This window comes from Lycorma delicatula, chromosome 9, assembly GCF_047948215.1.
Source record: "Lycorma delicatula isolate Av1 chromosome 9, ASM4794821v1, whole genome shotgun sequence".
In the NCBI taxonomy this organism is placed as follows: domain Eukaryota; kingdom Metazoa; phylum Arthropoda; class Insecta; order Hemiptera; family Fulgoridae; genus Lycorma; species Lycorma delicatula.
The window spans coordinates 28,579,763-28,597,571 of record NC_134463.1 but is presented as its reverse complement, the minus strand read 5'-3'; the positions used below and the strand labels follow the sequence as shown (position 1 = coordinate 28,597,571).

The following is a 17,809-nucleotide window of genomic DNA, read 5'->3' as shown; positions in this document are numbered from 1 at the left end:
ATATTTGATTGTATGAAAACAGTCATGACAATAAATTGTCTTTTCATGAATAGTGAAAATTGCTGTAATTATCTATTATAATCTATTTAAAGATCTATTGAAAAATTTGTGTGAAACGTATCACATATTTCTTTTATTGAATGTAATTTATTTGATTAAATTTTTTATTTAATTTACAAGTTTTCTGCATATTGTTGTTTAATTTCCTTACTGTGTTTAATTATATTTTTATTGTCTATCTTTTTTCAAAACATGATGAAATATGTTTTTGAAGTATTAAAAGTGTTTACTGTGTGCTATTTGCAGTTGAAATAATTAAAATTACTGTACAGTCATTTTTTAAATTTTATTGTTTTCTTTATGGGTTTGGTAGAATTTAATATTTGTAACTTATAGAATCATGTATTTTGTTTTCATAATTATATCTACGGAATTATTATTTTATGTTTGTATTTTCCTGTATATATGATGAATTTTTGGAAGCTACAGTAAGCAGGTATAAACATTTAAATGTTATTCTTTAATGAATTATAAATCATTTATTTTATTCAAAACGTAGAAATTTTAAAATTATGACTTAAATTATATGTCATGGGTTTATTAAGCTTATTAGGAATTATTTTAAGCGATACTCTTTCAAATATATTAAATTGTGATCTTTGTGCTTATTTTTTTAGAAACACAATTTCATATATTTTGAAAGTGTCGTTATGTTAAGTAAAAAAAATTACCACATTTCATCATGCTGACCAATGAAACAGTTAATAGAATTTTTTTTAGTTATGCCTGTATCAAAAATGTAAAAATAAAAACGTAGAAAATTAAGTCAAACATTTTATTTTACTGACGACTGATAACTGTAAGGATAATGTTATATATGCACTCTTAACATATAATATTGGTGTGTCTAAATAAATAACAGGTGTGTAAATAAATAACAAATTTAATGAATGTCTTACTCATTGCCATCATTACTTGAACATGTGACTAATGAATGTGCTTTACCATTATATTTAAGTATCTATTCTGTTTAATTATTTATATTTTTAATTTCGATTCATTTAATAAAATTGAATGTAAACCATTCTGAAAACACATTAAAAATTAAAATTCTTTAGTATTAATTGCTCACTATTAGATTTTAACTAATAGTAATTGAACTCAGGTCAATTTAAACGATTTGAACTGACATTGATAAGATCGTATTAGATTTTATAGCCCTTTTTTAAGCCATTTTATCTGTTCACATGTTGTCTGGTTGATAGGTTGAATTAAAGTCACAGAGATCTATTTTATTATTTTTGGAGAAGGCAGGATCTTTCTGTAGGAAGTCATTTCCATTTTTAATCCATTTGTTCGTAAAATATTTTAGAGTATGGTTTTTTTTTATAAATAATACATATCTATAATTGTTCTATGTCTCATATTATTATCATATCTTGTTATAACATATTCTACGATAAGTTCTTTTAAATTATTATATATAATTTTATTTTAAAATGTATTATGTGAATAGATCAGGATGATCGATTCAAAACCTACTTACAAATAATACTTTTAAATTCTGAAGGTTTCTTAAGTAGGTATTCTATATAGAATGCACAAAATAAGTAAGTATTTAATCTATTCATATAAATAAAACAAATTTAGATAAAAAAAATTAATTCCATAAAAATTTTATTTAGCTTTAACTTAGTTTTACTAATATTAAAAAAAAATTATTCTTGGTCATTGCAGTATAAATTTGCATTGTTTCATCAAAAAATGAATAAAGAATTTATGCAGCTGGAATTGTTATCAGTAGAGAGAAAACATTATTATGCTGTATGTTGTTTTCCTAAAACAACATCTAATATTGATACTTTACTGAAGCACCTTTACAAATTATGTTTTTATACTCATACTTGCCCTTGTGTCTTTCAGTTAACATCTTCTGGATTGGCCCACTTATAAAAATGGGGAAATAAATTAAGGCAGATTGTCAGATGACTGTTTTTTTTCCACTAACTGAAACTGAACATTTATTGTTATAATGAGCTTTTCTTCTAAATTGATTTACAACCTGAAGTATAAAAATATTGCTATTCATTTCTATGCAGTAACCATTTATTTTTTTTGAATTAAATGACAAGAGGTTATAAACAAACTATCCATTTATCAGCATGTGTTATCATTTTATCCTTCCTTGATGGTTCCTATTTAATACAGTCAACACTCATATTTGTAAGTAGAATACATTTATGAATACATCACCATTGAAAACCAATTTATCAAACTGGTTAATGGGAAATTTCATGAAGAAATGTTTAATGAAAATAATTTAAGGTTTTTCTATGAAAAATAATTGTTTTCAATTTTCCCAAAACCAATAAAAACCAATTTTTTTCAGTACTTTACAAAGTTTGTTATCTTTTTATAAAAACTCCTGCAGATATTTAAGGCTTAAGCAACTTCATTCTGCTGGAAAGCTCCTTAGTTTGTGAAATCTATATTTAAAATTTCTAGTCAAATTTTAGAAAAATTTATTCATCCCCACTTACTTATTAGTCTTATTTAAAATTGTTAAAGCAGACTTTTTGTTGAACTGTTGGTATTCTGTTATTTTACCAATCTGCCGTATAGCAGATTTTGTATTTTTTTAGGTAGTCTTTCTTTCTTTTGATTAAAGTAAAGAATTGAGTATAATAAAAAGCTTTCCTCTTCTGGATAGTGATATTTTGAAATTCTGTATTCCAGAATAAATTGTAAGTGTGTTGAATCTTTTTGTACTCATAAGGTAGATTTAAAATATAATTTTCAATGTGCTGTTTATGAGTTTCTTTTACAAACTTTTACTGTAAATATATTAAATCTAAATGACTTGCCGAAGTAAAAAGTTAATTGGTGATTACTCTTTTATTTTTGGTAACCACATAAAAAAATTATGGTAACATTTATTAAAAATATTAAGGTATAAGGGAACAGTTTGAGAATAATAAATGCATTTAATTAGAGATTGTACAAATAATGTACATTCTTGCTTCAAAGTGTAAAGAATGAAGAGTGAATGTAGCTTAGTCTTTTCAAAGTTGTGGTGAAGATAATTTGCAGCAGTGTTGTAAGAGAGATTCTAGCTTGTAGATCTTATTTCAGTGCAGGGATTAGTAGACAGTTTAAAGAAGTGTTTTTTTTTTAGACTTGACTAAGTTTTTTTTAGATTATGTAAAAAGGTATATAACATCATATTAGACTATAAAAAAAGCTATATAGAGTATGTAACATGACATGTTATGACATTTACTTGACTATATCACATTTTTATTTTATTATTTTACATATTCTGCTAACACTAATTTAAAAAAAAATAATTATGTTGTATATGCTAAATCATCATCTCTAATCAGTGTAATAATATATTAGCATCATATTTTGCAGCTGTGTATGAAACTTAATTAGGCATTGGTAATTTATATGTCACTTATTTGTAATGATAAAATGTAAAAGTAATATTCTACCTGCGTTCAACTTTTATTTATATTTTCATTGTTATTAAGTAACTACTACATTTAACATCTAACCTTATCTGCGTAACTTTTCTACCCTTAATTAATAATACCACTTAATAGAATATTGTTTTATATTTTTCACCTTTATTAGTACTACCTTATATCTTATTTTATCATCACCTAATTTTGTTTTCCTTCAGTGCCATTTTTTAGACAATTGTTATATTTGTTTTCTTCAATTTCTGTTATAATATTCTAGGATATGTATAGCATTTTATAAAATATTCTGCAGTCTGTTTCATTTTATTTGTAAGTTTTTAACAAATTATTCTCTTTCCTGCTTGTTTCTTTTGTCATTCCTCTAGGTAGTAGGTTCTTAGATGTTTGGCACTTTTTTTGTTATTAGTCAATCCTTTTAGTAATATTTTCTTCATATTTTTCTGATTACTTATTCTCATTTTATTTATTTTCCCTATGTGATATTTTAACATTGCTGAATCAGTTTACTTTATAGATTTGGGTTATTTTTGATAGAATTATAAAAAAATCATGTTCCAAATCTTCTATGATGAATTAAGAAATTAAATTTCATCTGCTGGTTTTCTTGTGTTATACTATAGCAAACTTATTTAAGTTGATTTATTATAATATTTAGTTGGTTAATTTGTTTTATTGTTAATTTTTTTTGTATTTGCAGTTACATTTTAAAATGGATGGTTGTAGTCCAAGTGTTTCGTTAAAATTTTCTGGAGTTATAACTCCGTCTGATCCTCAAGATAAACCTGTTTTAATTGCTGGACAGATAAAGAATCTAGTTAAAGTTAAATATGATTTATTAAAAATAAAACTTGAACCTCGTGTTTCTCAGGAGGTAATGTATTTATTTATTTCATGTTACTAGGAAGTAGTTTTACACTAAGTCACTATATTACTGTAGTTATTATGTTTTAATAATTTAGTATGGTTGTTTTTTCAGTTAGCATTTTCTTTGCTAATGGTTGGGCTGGACTAATTAATTTGGGTTAAGCCAAAATTAACTAAGCACATTTCTCATTTATGTATACTATAAAGAATATGGACTTGTGATTTATAATGAATATTTTTTATAGTACAGCTAATTGAAAAAGTACCTGTGGTTAGTTGATATAACTTTGTAAGTAGTAGTTTGAAAAAAAAACAGGCAAAGTATTGCATGACTTTCCTGGCTACTACTAATAAAAATTTAAAGAGTAGAGCCCCCCCCCAAAAAAAACAACAAAAAACTATATATATTTTGTAGAGGTGGAGGATATAGTAAATTTTATACATTTTTTTCTAAAAAATTTAGACGTAGGTTAAGCTTAACCAGGTTGCTTAAAGTTTTCTATAAATCTAACACCTCCTAAAGACTAAAATAAGAAAAAGGAAATTAAAAAAAAAATCTTTTCTCCATTTTAGGTCTGGCAAAAATTGTAGACATTTCTTGATAGCTCTATATATGAAGTATAAACTTTCAAAAATGTCTTGAAAAATATTTAAATTGAAGGCAAATAGAACAAAAGAACAAATATTTAAATTTCAAGAGGTGGGGGATTGATTTTAAAAAAAAATAATTTTTTTTTGGTTTTTGTGTGTGTGCTGTAGGTAACAAATTTTCTCTGAAGAAAATTAAAATTGGTTTTTTCATGATATTCCCCTACTCTCTTAATGAATTTTGAAAAAAAAAATATGCTCATTGCCCCACATAAAGACATGTTTGAGCAAATTTGAAGAAAATCTGAGAAATAAGGCCAAAAGCAGTGTAATACATATATACAGTAGCCACCTTATAATGGTGAGTGTGGATGATCAGTCCATGTGTCACTGTTATACTATTGTTCTCTGAAACATTGGCACACCATGATTAGTCATCTCTTAGTGGGATAAACATGATGCATGTTTGGGTAGTAATTGTCACCATTCCAACCTTGCTGTTACTTGACGGCAACTACATAACTATATATGTGATTTTTATCTAGATCGGTGTTTCTCAACCTCAGAGTCATGGTGATATGAAAGGGGGAGGCAAAATTAGCTTACAGCTTTACACGTAAACAATAATGAAATCATTTTATGAGGAAAAAAAAATCATTTATTATTAACTTACATTTACAAGTAAACATCTAAAGAAAATAAATTAATAAGATGGTTGCATTTGTTTTTCATTTAAAAGTTTCTCCATTTATGGATCTATGTTAGAAACACATGAAAGTAAATTTTTTTGAAGTGATAAAAGATAAGTATTAAGCTTTTAGCACAACCATAGATGAAAAACCGTTCTCATAGAGGTATGACATAGAGGTGAAGGGGATTAATATTTTCAATACGTCTGCGAGTGAATTTCCATATTCACTTTGGTGATCAAACCAAAATGTTTCTAAATATTCAGATGTGAATTGTAGTTATGTTTTACCGGCAACCATTTCGATGAGCTGGTCGTGATTCTCAACTAGTAACATAGCAGCTACAACAGTGTTCTTAATAAATGGATTCAGTACTCATTTGTTTCAGAGGCATTTTTATCTTCTGGTAAATATTCTGCCGACTGAATTTTTAGCTCACGCAAATGCATCTTCATGATATCCAAACTGAGATGAATAGTAGCGTCTTCTTCATCCAAAATGTTTGCCTTGAAGGTGAATAATCCAGATATCAAGCTTCTTAATGACAGCATGAACCTTGTCTCTCATTAATAAAATGTTTTTATCACATCCTTGTAAATTCTCATTTAAGTTGTTTAAATGAGAAAATATATTAGCTAAGTAAATGAACAACAACAGATACTCATTATTCTGTTAAAACTTTTAGAATGGCATTTGTTTATCCTGGAAATATATTATTAATTCATCTTGCATTCCAAAAACCAGGTTAACATTTTCCTCCATGATAACCATTTGACTTCTGTATGGAAAAGAAGAGATTGTTTTCTTTTCACCATTTCATCACATAGTTATTCTGTAATGGTCAACTTTTAATAAAGTTAACCATTTTTACAGCTTTACAAAAAATTTGTTTGAAATTTTCTGGTATTTTTTTTATGGCCAGAGCATGTCTGTAAAGGAAACAGTGTGTCCATTCCGCCCTTGCTATGATCTTGTAGTTTCTAAATCTTTTAATTTAGTTTTTTAGATATTTTAATTTTTTCAAAATCCACTGTTCTTTCCTTTTATTGACTTTGTACCATCACTGCATACTGCAATACATTTTGTTTAATCTATGTTATAGTTTTTAGTAGCTTTATAAAAAAATGTCAAAAAGATATTGTCCTGTTGCATGATCAGGTATTGATTTGCAAAACAACATATTTTATTTGTTTGATCTGACCCTATTCCATTCATATTTCACAAAACATAAGAACCAAGAAATGTTCACAGAGATAAGATGCTTCAAATGTACTTTTGTCAATATGATTTTATTTACAAATAGTAACTTGATTTCTGAAAGTATGTAATTTTCTTTTGAAAAATTCCAAGGGTTTGCTTTTATGATCCGGATGTTTAGTTTCATGCTATTATCGGAGATGACTTGAATGCTAACAACGCGCTATGGCTTTTGATTCAATGAGGTATAACTGTAATCTGAATAACTCACATTGTACAATCTTGTCTTTTTACCAATTGATTCACTAAATGTGTATGACTCACTTTGTTCTTTCAAAAAATTTATCCATTTTGCATAAGAATCCAATTAAAAAAAAAAAAATAACAACAGTTACACCGTTTGACCGCAGTCTAAAAAGCAATCCCTTACGCCTCTTTTATACTGCTGAGAGCACAAAGTGTTCAAACATATCATATGCATGTTCGAATATGGTGGTTTCACAGCAGATATTATGCAAGCAGGCCAAAATACAAGCAGCACATATAAATCGAGTTGGAACCAGTAAATTGCTCATGTTTGTACACTTCATAATGCATATTCATACCTGTCTCAATGCAGCTAAAAATTTTTAACTAGGTTTCATTGGGCTGGGGTTAGGGGGTTGCAAAATATTCAACATATATTTTTTCCTTTTTGGTGATTGTGGAGCTAAAAAGGTTGAGAATACAGGTCTAGTCAAACATGTTAGAACCTAAATTGTTAAAGTTTGCAGAAAATCTGACCCCATTTTCGATGTGATCACCTTACTTTCCCTTTTAATATAGCTAGCTATTCTGTCTATATTTGCCATGAAAGTAAACACATAATATACATCAAATTAAAATCTGTTCTATTTTACATTATTTTATTATGCACTCTATTAAACAATAAGAAACATTTATCAGATAAACATTTTCAGTTTATAAATATTGTTAATTTGAATTTTGATATTTGTGACATTTTATGTTTTAAAAATGGAATACATTTAAAAATTGAATATAGTACAATTTTTGTTTAATTTTTTGTTTCTGCCAAGTAGGTTAAAATAGAAAAGTACTATCTCAGACAAATATAAAGAATTAAGTTACTTTTCCAATTTAAAAGAGTACTGTAATCAGTTTTTAGGAACTTTTCTTTTATTTTTTCATTATTAATATTATTAAATGTAGTTTTTTTAATTTTTTGACCTGAAAATTTTCTGCCTTGGTAAGTATTATTTATCTCACTTTTGCTAATGTTTTATTTACGGTTTTGTCTTAACACAATATGATGTTTTGAATAAAGCATTAGCTGTGATCACTTATATACAAGAAATTATATGTTTTATAAGAAATTGGGAGGTGTGACTTAATACATTAAGCACCTTGACCTCAGTTTCAGCTTTTTTCAGTAGCAGGATACGGAATAAATAGTCCCAAGACCATCACATCACATAGCCTTGGTTTTATGAGAATTTATCAGTCCACTAACTTGAAATGGTGAGTCTGAATAACAGTTCAGTTAGAATATAAAAAAATGATAAAAATAATATTAGACAAATTAATTTAATCAGGTTTTTTTTATAAGGCTGTTTATATCAGTTCATGAGCTTGTATGAAATAAAAATTTATTTTACTCATATTACAAATCCAATAATAAGCAAATTATAAGTTTTATTCCATTATTTTACATATATACACACATTTAAAAAAAAAAATATTATTCTGTTAAAAAAAACTGTTATTCTGTCTTTGCAGGCATATTTAGCTGCACTGGCAAGTCTTCATCCATCTTCCAGTGACACTGTATCTTTGTACCTTAATTTAGCAACATTGGGTGCATTGCCTCTGAAATGCAGTCGTCATAATGCACCTGCACGGCCTCATAGTTTAACAAAAATTGCTCGATCTGCTACGACTGGAACTGATGAATACATTATTGTAAGTAATTAGTTTTCTACTTGCATATATTTTTGGGAGTTTGATGGATTGAAGGGTGTTTCAAGAGCACCGTATATTTGGCTTAAGATGATTTTACATATGGAATACTGTTTTGATATTAAATAGTAACATTAAAACTAATGTTTTATTTATATATATGTGAGGGTTGTTCACTAATAAAGTCCTAATAAAGACTACAAAAATTATTCAATGACAATGAAACCAACATCATAATCCCGAGCTACATTTAGGCACTTGTCCCATCTTTCTGTAAGTTTTCTTACTCGAGTAGCAAAAAATTGTTCACCTTGGTGTCTGAGCCATTCTTGTACCACATTCTTAATCAGCTCCTTGTTACTGAACTTGGTGCCACAGAAAACTGAAAGAACCAAAAAAAAATCTAATCTGTTGGTTCAAGATAGGGACTGTACAGTAGAAGTGGCAGTACTCCTAACTCAACTTTTAAATGAATATATTTTGAGTGATATGGGGGTGGATATTGTCATGCAGAAGAATTATGCCTTTTGAGAGTATACCAGGACCGTTTCCTCATAATTGCAGTTTCACTTTATTTTTTTGCATGTAACAATAATACTCATTGTATACTGTTCTTCCAAATAAATTGGACCTTTATAATTCCAAAACACTGTTGCATCACTTTACTGGCTGACGTGTAGATTTTGAATTTTTTTCTGGTGGGCAAATTCAGATATTTTCATTCTATACTTTTTGGATTCTAACTCAAAATGATGAATCCAAGTTTCATCACCAGTTATATTGTAATCTAAAAAAAGCATTACCTTTATACAAACTAAAAACTGTTGTTTAATTATACACAAAATTTGAATATATTTGTGATTTTGAGTTTACAGCCTTGGAATCCATTTTGAACACGTTTTGAATAATTCAGCTTATCATAGGTAATGGATCAGACAGACAGTGCCAATACCCGCACTGTAAATTTCAGCAATTTTCCAAAATTGCTGAATTTGCAGTTAATATGGTTTTTACCATACTGTTTCTAATGAAAAATAAAGATAAAGTAACATTAGTGTTCTAGTGAATCCCTAAATAAAAACAGTTAACTTTTAATATGAGGGATGTTTTTTTTTTTTTCAATTTCAATGGGCTGTAAATAATGGACACATTGACATAACAAAAAAAGATTTACTAACAGTTGAATAGTATCTAACTTATTTTTCTACATAATTGCCAAAACGTTTGAGGCATTTATCGTATTATAACACCAGCTTTCTGATGCCCTTTTCAAAGAAGTTTGCCACCAGTGAGGTAAGATACATCTTGACAGCTTTCTGAAGTTCTTCATTGGTGGTGAAGTGTTGTCCACCCAACCGTCCCTTCAATTCTCAAAGAAAATTGACTGCTTCCTACTTGAATTATTTGAGAAGGTTTTATGTTACATTGTTACAGTGCGATCGTGCAATCAGATGTTGAGGATCAAACCATGCCAGATGAAAGCATGCCTCTTCGTTTGTTCGGGATTGCTCTGAGGAGGCAACGTAAAGATTCACAATAAACTTATTTTGTTTTTGTTGTCCTCTGCTACATAAAGTCCACCAACAAGACACCTTTATGATCCCAAAAAATTGTAGCCATTGTTTTCCTGTTGCTCTTTGTCTGTTTGAAATTTTTTGGCTTGTTTGGAGAAGAAATGTACATCCACTGTTTAGACTGTTCTTTGGTCTCTGAATTGTTTTACTGGATCAAAGTCTCACCACCAGTAATGATAAACTTTAAAAACTCTTTCCCCTCATTATGGTAATGTATGAGGAACGTTAAGGCTGACAGCATTCGCTGCATTTTGTGATTGGCACTCAGCATTTTGGGACCCAATGTACACATATTTTCTGGTATCGTAGGTCTTTAGTCACAATTGTTTACAGAGAAGATTTCTGGGATTGTTTACAGAGAAATTTCTGGGATTTCTGCAGAAAGTTCCTGTTATTGCAAACCTCCATTTGTTGTGGACAAAATCATCAACATGCTCAACTAGGCATACAGTAGTGACAGACTTGCGTCCTTGCCCACCTTTCTCGTGGACATCCATTTGCCCATCTTTAAATTTGCTACATTCTCATTCTGTGATGGATTTTAGCAGCACTACCTACATCCTTCTGCTTGCAGAAAACATATATGTCACACTTTGCAACTCACACTTGGCAGGAGCATCTATCATAATGACCATGTTCAATTGCTTGTAGCTCGGCTCAGATTTATCCAATGGACCTGGCAATTGCACAATACACAGACCTGCTCTAGCCTGTCTCTTGTTTACTTAGATGCATTATTGGAAGTTGATAAAAAACAGCCCTTGTAATTTTATATATAGAAAAATATTTTTATTAAATATTAATGCTTCAGATATGATAAAATAAACTTGGTTGTAAAAATTAAGGTTAAATTAAAATATTGAACAGAATTACTGTTCATAAGTTTCTTTATTATGTGATTGGAAAGGAAAGAAAGAGGAAGAAGTTGTTTGATCACGTGCACAAACATTAACTTTTTTCTTTTTTTTCCTGTTTAGCTTTTGGAACTACCATAAGGTATTATTTCAGAGGATGAATGAGGAGGATGGTATGTATGATTGTAGTCTTGTACAGTCTCAGGTTGACTATTCCTGATATGTGTGGTTAATTGAAACTGAACCACCAAAGAACACTGGTATCCATGATCTATTATTCAAATCTATATAAAAGTAACTGCCTTTGCTAGGATTTGAACCATAGAAATCTGGATTTTGAAATCAGCTGATTTATGATGAGTTCACCACTATACCAACCTGGTTGGTTTAATACAGAAGATAACACATACACAAGTAACACTTAGACTATAAACATACAAAATTTAATATACAGATATGTAGTATATAACAAATAAAATTTTAGATGATTTTGGCCATACTTCATGTAGTTTGGTTGTGATTTTTTTTATATTTGTTCAAAATAAATATATTTATGTCTCATTCAGTCGGTTGTATAGTTCTTTTTCTTACTGATGCAGATAGTTTGTGAACGTGAAGAAGTTTTTGCATCTGCTTGTGCCATTGCTAGAGCATTTCCACTTTATTCAAAGAAAACACAACGCAATGGAATTACCATTGGAAATCCAGCGAGTCTACCACCATCAACTACTAACAGTATTGTCACTGTTGAATTTATTATCGTTGGTGATGATACATCTCCTCTCTCTGAGAAAGATCTACTTACATTAGATGTTGTTTGTCAGGGAATTAGATTGGCGGCTAGAATAGTTGATACACCATGTAATGAAATGGATGTTGATCAGTTCTTAAAGGTAAATATTTAAGCTGATTTCTCTTTAAAATTGATTTTTTTATGTTAATTTAAAAAAAGCAGTTTTCAATAATTATTTGATAGTCTAACCAAACTTTTTGCTACTCTAATTGTAAATTTATATTGGTTACTTTTAATACAGAATCATATAAAACCATTTTTTGATTAAAACCTATCATCTAAAAATTTCATATACATTGAATATATTTATAAAAGCAGTATATATAATAAAGTATATTCTGGTATGTTTATCTGATTAATAAATTCTTTCAGGTTATCTGATACATCGTAGCCTATGTAAAAGTGTGATTAAAAAGTATAAGAATTTTAATTTTTTCAGTCTTGATTTTTCACAAAGGTTTCATTGAGATGATTGACGTTTAGATGATTGACGTTTGTTTCAATTAATAACTGTATACTCAGATGTCATCATTTGATACATATTGGAGTAATTCTGAGTCATGAGCGATGTCAACTAACAATTGTTCTGTGATGTTGCTTTTGTTAAAACTCAGTAGTTTGAAAGAAGCTTTTCTGCTACTTAGTTCATACCCAAAATGCCAGTCAAAATTGTTTCACACAAGTCATCAGAGATTCCTACCTCTTCAGCGATTTCTGTAATAGTGATTTGATGATTACTAATCATAATATTCTTTATTTTGTCAATATTTTCATAGGTTGTTGATGTGGTAGGATGGCCAACACTTATCATCTTCAGTTTATTGCCTTCTTGAAACTGTTTGTACCACTCACAAATTCTTGGTGTCTCGACATAACATCCTTGCCAAAAGCCTTCTCTAACAACTTCACCACTTCCCTGCATTTTATTTCATTTTTAATTGAAAATATAACGCAAATCCTTTGTTTTATCATTATAAAAAAAATTAATCACAACTTGTAATAAAATAGGTCTTAATTACTTGGCAGTAGAATTTGAACATTGTGTCTAATGTGGCTGAAAATATTAATATACATCATAGTTGCCATTACATGGGAAAAAGGAGTCGAAAAAATGTGCCTATAATTAAAAAAATTCCCTTTATCTTTTTAATTGCTGTTAGTAAATTGTGCAACCCATGTATATAAAAATGTTTTGCTTCCCTAAACAAAAATAAATATTTACGTATAAATATAATTTGAAGATGAAGATAGAGTAATGCAGAAAAGATGATTATTAAAATTGTAGGAATAACATAAATATAAGGAAAGATTTTGGGGAATTGATGATGAAGAAAAAAGTAATATTATCAGAGGTCCATGTGGAATGTTAATGTAGGAAGAGAAGAGAGAGGTATATATTACAGAAATACATTCTAGGCTGATGGAGAAATAATGCTAAAAGGGGAAAAATAATATAATTATGTCATAGGAGATTATACAAAAACCTGAATTTGACTGAGCTCTGTAAGGTTAAAATAAGATTAAAGCAGTAGGAGTGGATGCTGTACAATTGGAATTACTATGTTGATTGTATAGATTGTTCACAGAGGTATGCAGAACCTATGAGCAGATGAAGTGTTCTCAGATTTCAATAAAAGCATATATTACCATTCCTGGACTTCAGATATCAGTAAAAGCATACTTTATCACTCCAAGGAAAGCAGGAGCAGATAAATTTGAGAATATAGCACTAGATGTTTATTTTATGTTCCTAAATTAATAATTAAAATAATTTATATAAATTTTAACAAAATAGAACAATATAAATTTGTACTAAAAATAGGAGTAGAGTTAGAAGTTGTGTTGAATGATGAAGACTGGCTTCATAAAAAGGATGGAAACATTAGAAACAATTTTGGTCCTCAGATTAACCCTTCTATTGTGTTGCCATTACATTAATGGATAGTTTTAAATTATTGGTTTCTGGTCTTTTGTTTACATATTAATCATTTTAATCTGCAGTATAATTTTTAAATATTGGTATTCAATCTTTTTTTATCTCACTTGATCTTTATTTACATATTTTAATTACCCTTTTTTGTATAATTTCATTTTATATTTTGTGTTTTATATATAGTGTGCCCAATATTATGGAGGTTAATTATTTTTAAGTAACCTTTTTGTAAAGTATAGGTATTTATGTTTCTTTGGTAATCTCTAAAAAAAGGTGTTTATTTTAAGTTTAATTTTTCATTGTACTTTTTTAACTCATAGGCGTTTTTACTATTCGTTTAGTGTAGAAGATCGGTAAAAGTAAAAGGCTGCATTATATATTATTAGAGAAATGCTTGAGGTTTAAAAAAATCTATAATTAAAAATTCACTTTAAAGATTTTGATGTAAAATTTATTGCTCATTACTGTAAAGTAGATGCCTATAAGTATATGCCTGTAAGTAGATATCTTTTAATGGTGGATACGAGACCATAAACTTAATCTTTAGTTGTTCCAACATTTTTTCTAATTTATTAAGATTTAAAAAAACGTGATTTACAGTTTGATGTAAAAAAAAAAATCTATTGTTTATTCTTAACAAAAACAAAATAAAAGTCGTGCTGTTATACCAAATAGTTAAAAAAATTGTTACAACGGTATAAAACTGTCTTAATTGCCGAAAAAAACAAAACAGAAGAAATACAAGGATTGAAAGGGTTAATTGTTGAAGAAAAGAATTTCCTGTCTGGCATTTGTAGATCTTGAAAATGCATTAGATAATGTTGATTGGAATAGGATATTGTTATAAATATTTAAAATTTGCTCCTTCTTTTTTATTAACCCGGTATTTTATTGCTTCTTCCATAAACATATCCAAAAGTAAAGGAAACCAGGCTACTCCTTATTTTACTATTTTCTGCACCACACTTTACCATTCTTCATTTGTACCCTGATTATAGCTGCCTAGTCTTGAAAAAATAAAGAACAATTCTTTCTCTATACTTCAATTCACTTTTCTTTTCTTTTTTTTTAAAAAAAGAAAAGAACTTACAGTAGGATCCTTGTTGCTACCTTTGAAGAGCCATTTCAACACACCATGTTTCCAACATGCTGGAAAATATCCAACAGAAAGCATCCTGTTAAAAACCGAAGTCAAAGGACCAAGAATCAATGGCAAGGTGTGAACAAGGAGCTCCACTGTGATACCATCATTTCCGGGGGGGGCAGAACACCTAACCCAATGAAAATACTTGGTCCTCTTCTGACAATAGTCCGCAAGCAAAACTGCATGCTGATCAGGGTCACCCTCACACTGTGCGGCTCTCCTGAGCCAGTCTACAATCCGCTTTATTGCGGCCAAGTCCCGAGTCCACCATCCAGCTATTCTCTCTCAACCCGTCTTCCTGGGAATCGACTGACTGCTCAGCAGCTTCAACTACCGCAGAAGAAAAATTCTCTGCCAGGTCGTCTAATGGGGACTTGTCCAGACTTGAAGCAAAGACTTCAAGCCAAAGACTTGAAGCCTGGCTGTAAGAATATTTGAAAACCTTTGCCAATCTGCTCACCTGTGCAGAAAGCACCCTTGCTGAACAGGGACGTTCCCCCTATAGACATCGCGCAGCTCGCCTACTAACTCAAAAACTATCAGTTGATGACCACTCATGCAATCATCAACTACAGACCAGTTCAGAATCCTACCTGGGATATCCTTACCAATGGTAATATCGATGTTGGTTTTATGGAAGACCCTCAGCAACTCAACTGCACCAGCAAAAGTGGGCAATTCACCGGCTACATTAAAGACATCAAAATGATGCTGCGCGATGAAACCTTTGATTAACTCGCCACCAGCGTCCGTGATCCCACTGTGCCAAAGAGGCAATTTGGCATTTGCGTCTGCACCTATAAGAATCGGACGTTGCTACCAGCCTAACAATTCTATCCCATCTTTCCAAATGTTCAGTGGGATCCCTGTACTGAAAGTATGAACTAACAACAAACAGGTCCAGACCATCCATGGCAAGCTTGACAAAGACATGATGTGTGTTAGAGGCTTGCCATATGAAGACACTATCTAAAGACTTCCTGCACAGTATGGTGGATTTGCTCTCACAGATGAAAAATTTCCTCCAACCGGGGAAACCTGACAGATCACCCTTGACCACATATGGTTTTGCAGAAGGACAACATCAAGGTTCTGTTTTTCGATTACATCACCTAGCTCAACTTGGACTACATAGGCATCTTGGGCATTAAGTTGACCGAATCTAACCATTGAGAGAGTTGAAGTAAATCTCAGCTGCCCTCTTGTAACAACCATACTCCTTGCTATTCACAGAGTGACTATGACTTGCACAACCTCTTACAGTTGACGCAAGTCAGAGCCTCTTTTTTCTGCAGACAATCCTCACACTTGTTCCAGGCTTCCTCCTGGACTTTTTCTGCCTCTTTGTGAAAAACGCCTTTTTCACAAAAATGCCTTTTTCATCTCAATGAACTGAGAGATGAGATTCCCTAGCCTGACATCTAACTAACAAAATGCTTTAACCTCTTTCACACCTCACAGGTGTGGTGACGCCACACCTGTGGGTACAACTTTTCCTGCGGCGACACCACAGGAAAAGTTGTTTTGTGTGCTGCAGTATGCAGAATGAATCCATTGTTTCAGTGCAGCATGCACTTAATTGTAAGTTCAACAAAGGTCTTGTCTAAACAGATTTACAATTGATACAAGAAATTCATAGACGATGGTTGTATATCCAAAGGGAAAACCACTGGTTGTCCTCGCACATCAAATGAAAATTTTGACCATATCCAAACTGCTTTTGAATGTTGCCCTAGGAAATCCACAAATAAAGGAAGCAAAAGAAAACTTGTAATCCTGCAACCAGTTGTGTGGTATGTGCTTAAAAAAGTCTCTCTTTGAAGCTATGTGTTGCAGTTACTTCAGGCATTGCAGGATGATGGATTGGATGAGGTGGGCAACATGATCTTGTTCATCTTAAATGGCTTCCAAGGTCACCAGATTTTTACCCCCTTGGGATTTTTATTTGTGGGGGTACATAAAAGACAGAGTGTGTGTACCTTTTATGCCTGCTACTCTTCAAGATCTGTGAAATCGGATTGTTACAGCAGTGAATTCAATAACCAGGGACCAGTTAATTCATGTGTGGCAAGAAATATACTACCGATTCGATGTTTGTCGCATAACAAATGGTGCTCAAATTGAATGCATAAAATAAAATTTTGAAATTTCCTCTATTCAGTGATGTAACATATGTGTCTCTATCTATAGTTGTTCATTAGAAATAAATATTTAAAATCTGCTCCTTCTTTTAGAATAACGGTACAGTAAGTTTAGATTTTGATTATTAGAAAATTTTTTTGTAATGAAATAATAAAATAGTAAAAATAAGAAAGAAATAGTTAAAATAGTAAAAGTAATGAAATTTAAAAAGTTGAACTAAATTTAGAATATAATCAAAAGTAGTAGGCTTGCATAAAGAAAGAAATTACTGGTATCTAACATAGTTGTAGGAATTAGGAATAAGAAAGGAATTTTTTTAAACATTTGTATGGAGTTTGGCTCTGTACAATAGTGAAACAAGGACAATATGGAATTAAAAAAAGTAAAAAAAACATACGCTATTGAAATTTGATTTTATAGATGTTAAAAATTAGATAAATTGGTAGAAATCGATAATTGGTATTAGATTTTAAAAATTGAAGTTTTAAGATAAACTGAGAAGAGAGATGCTTGTGAATTATTCTTATTTAAATTAGGACAAAACTGAAAAGCCATATATTAAGACAGTAAAATATTTTATAGAAATTGAA

At 30.1% G+C, this 17,809-nt stretch overlaps 1 pseudogene; it reads left to right on the top strand.

Annotated features, from left to right (window-relative positions):
* Positions 1–17,809, top strand: part of LOC142329867 (putative aminopeptidase NPEPL1) — a 292,983-nt pseudogene that overhangs the window by 161,172 nt on the left and 114,002 nt on the right.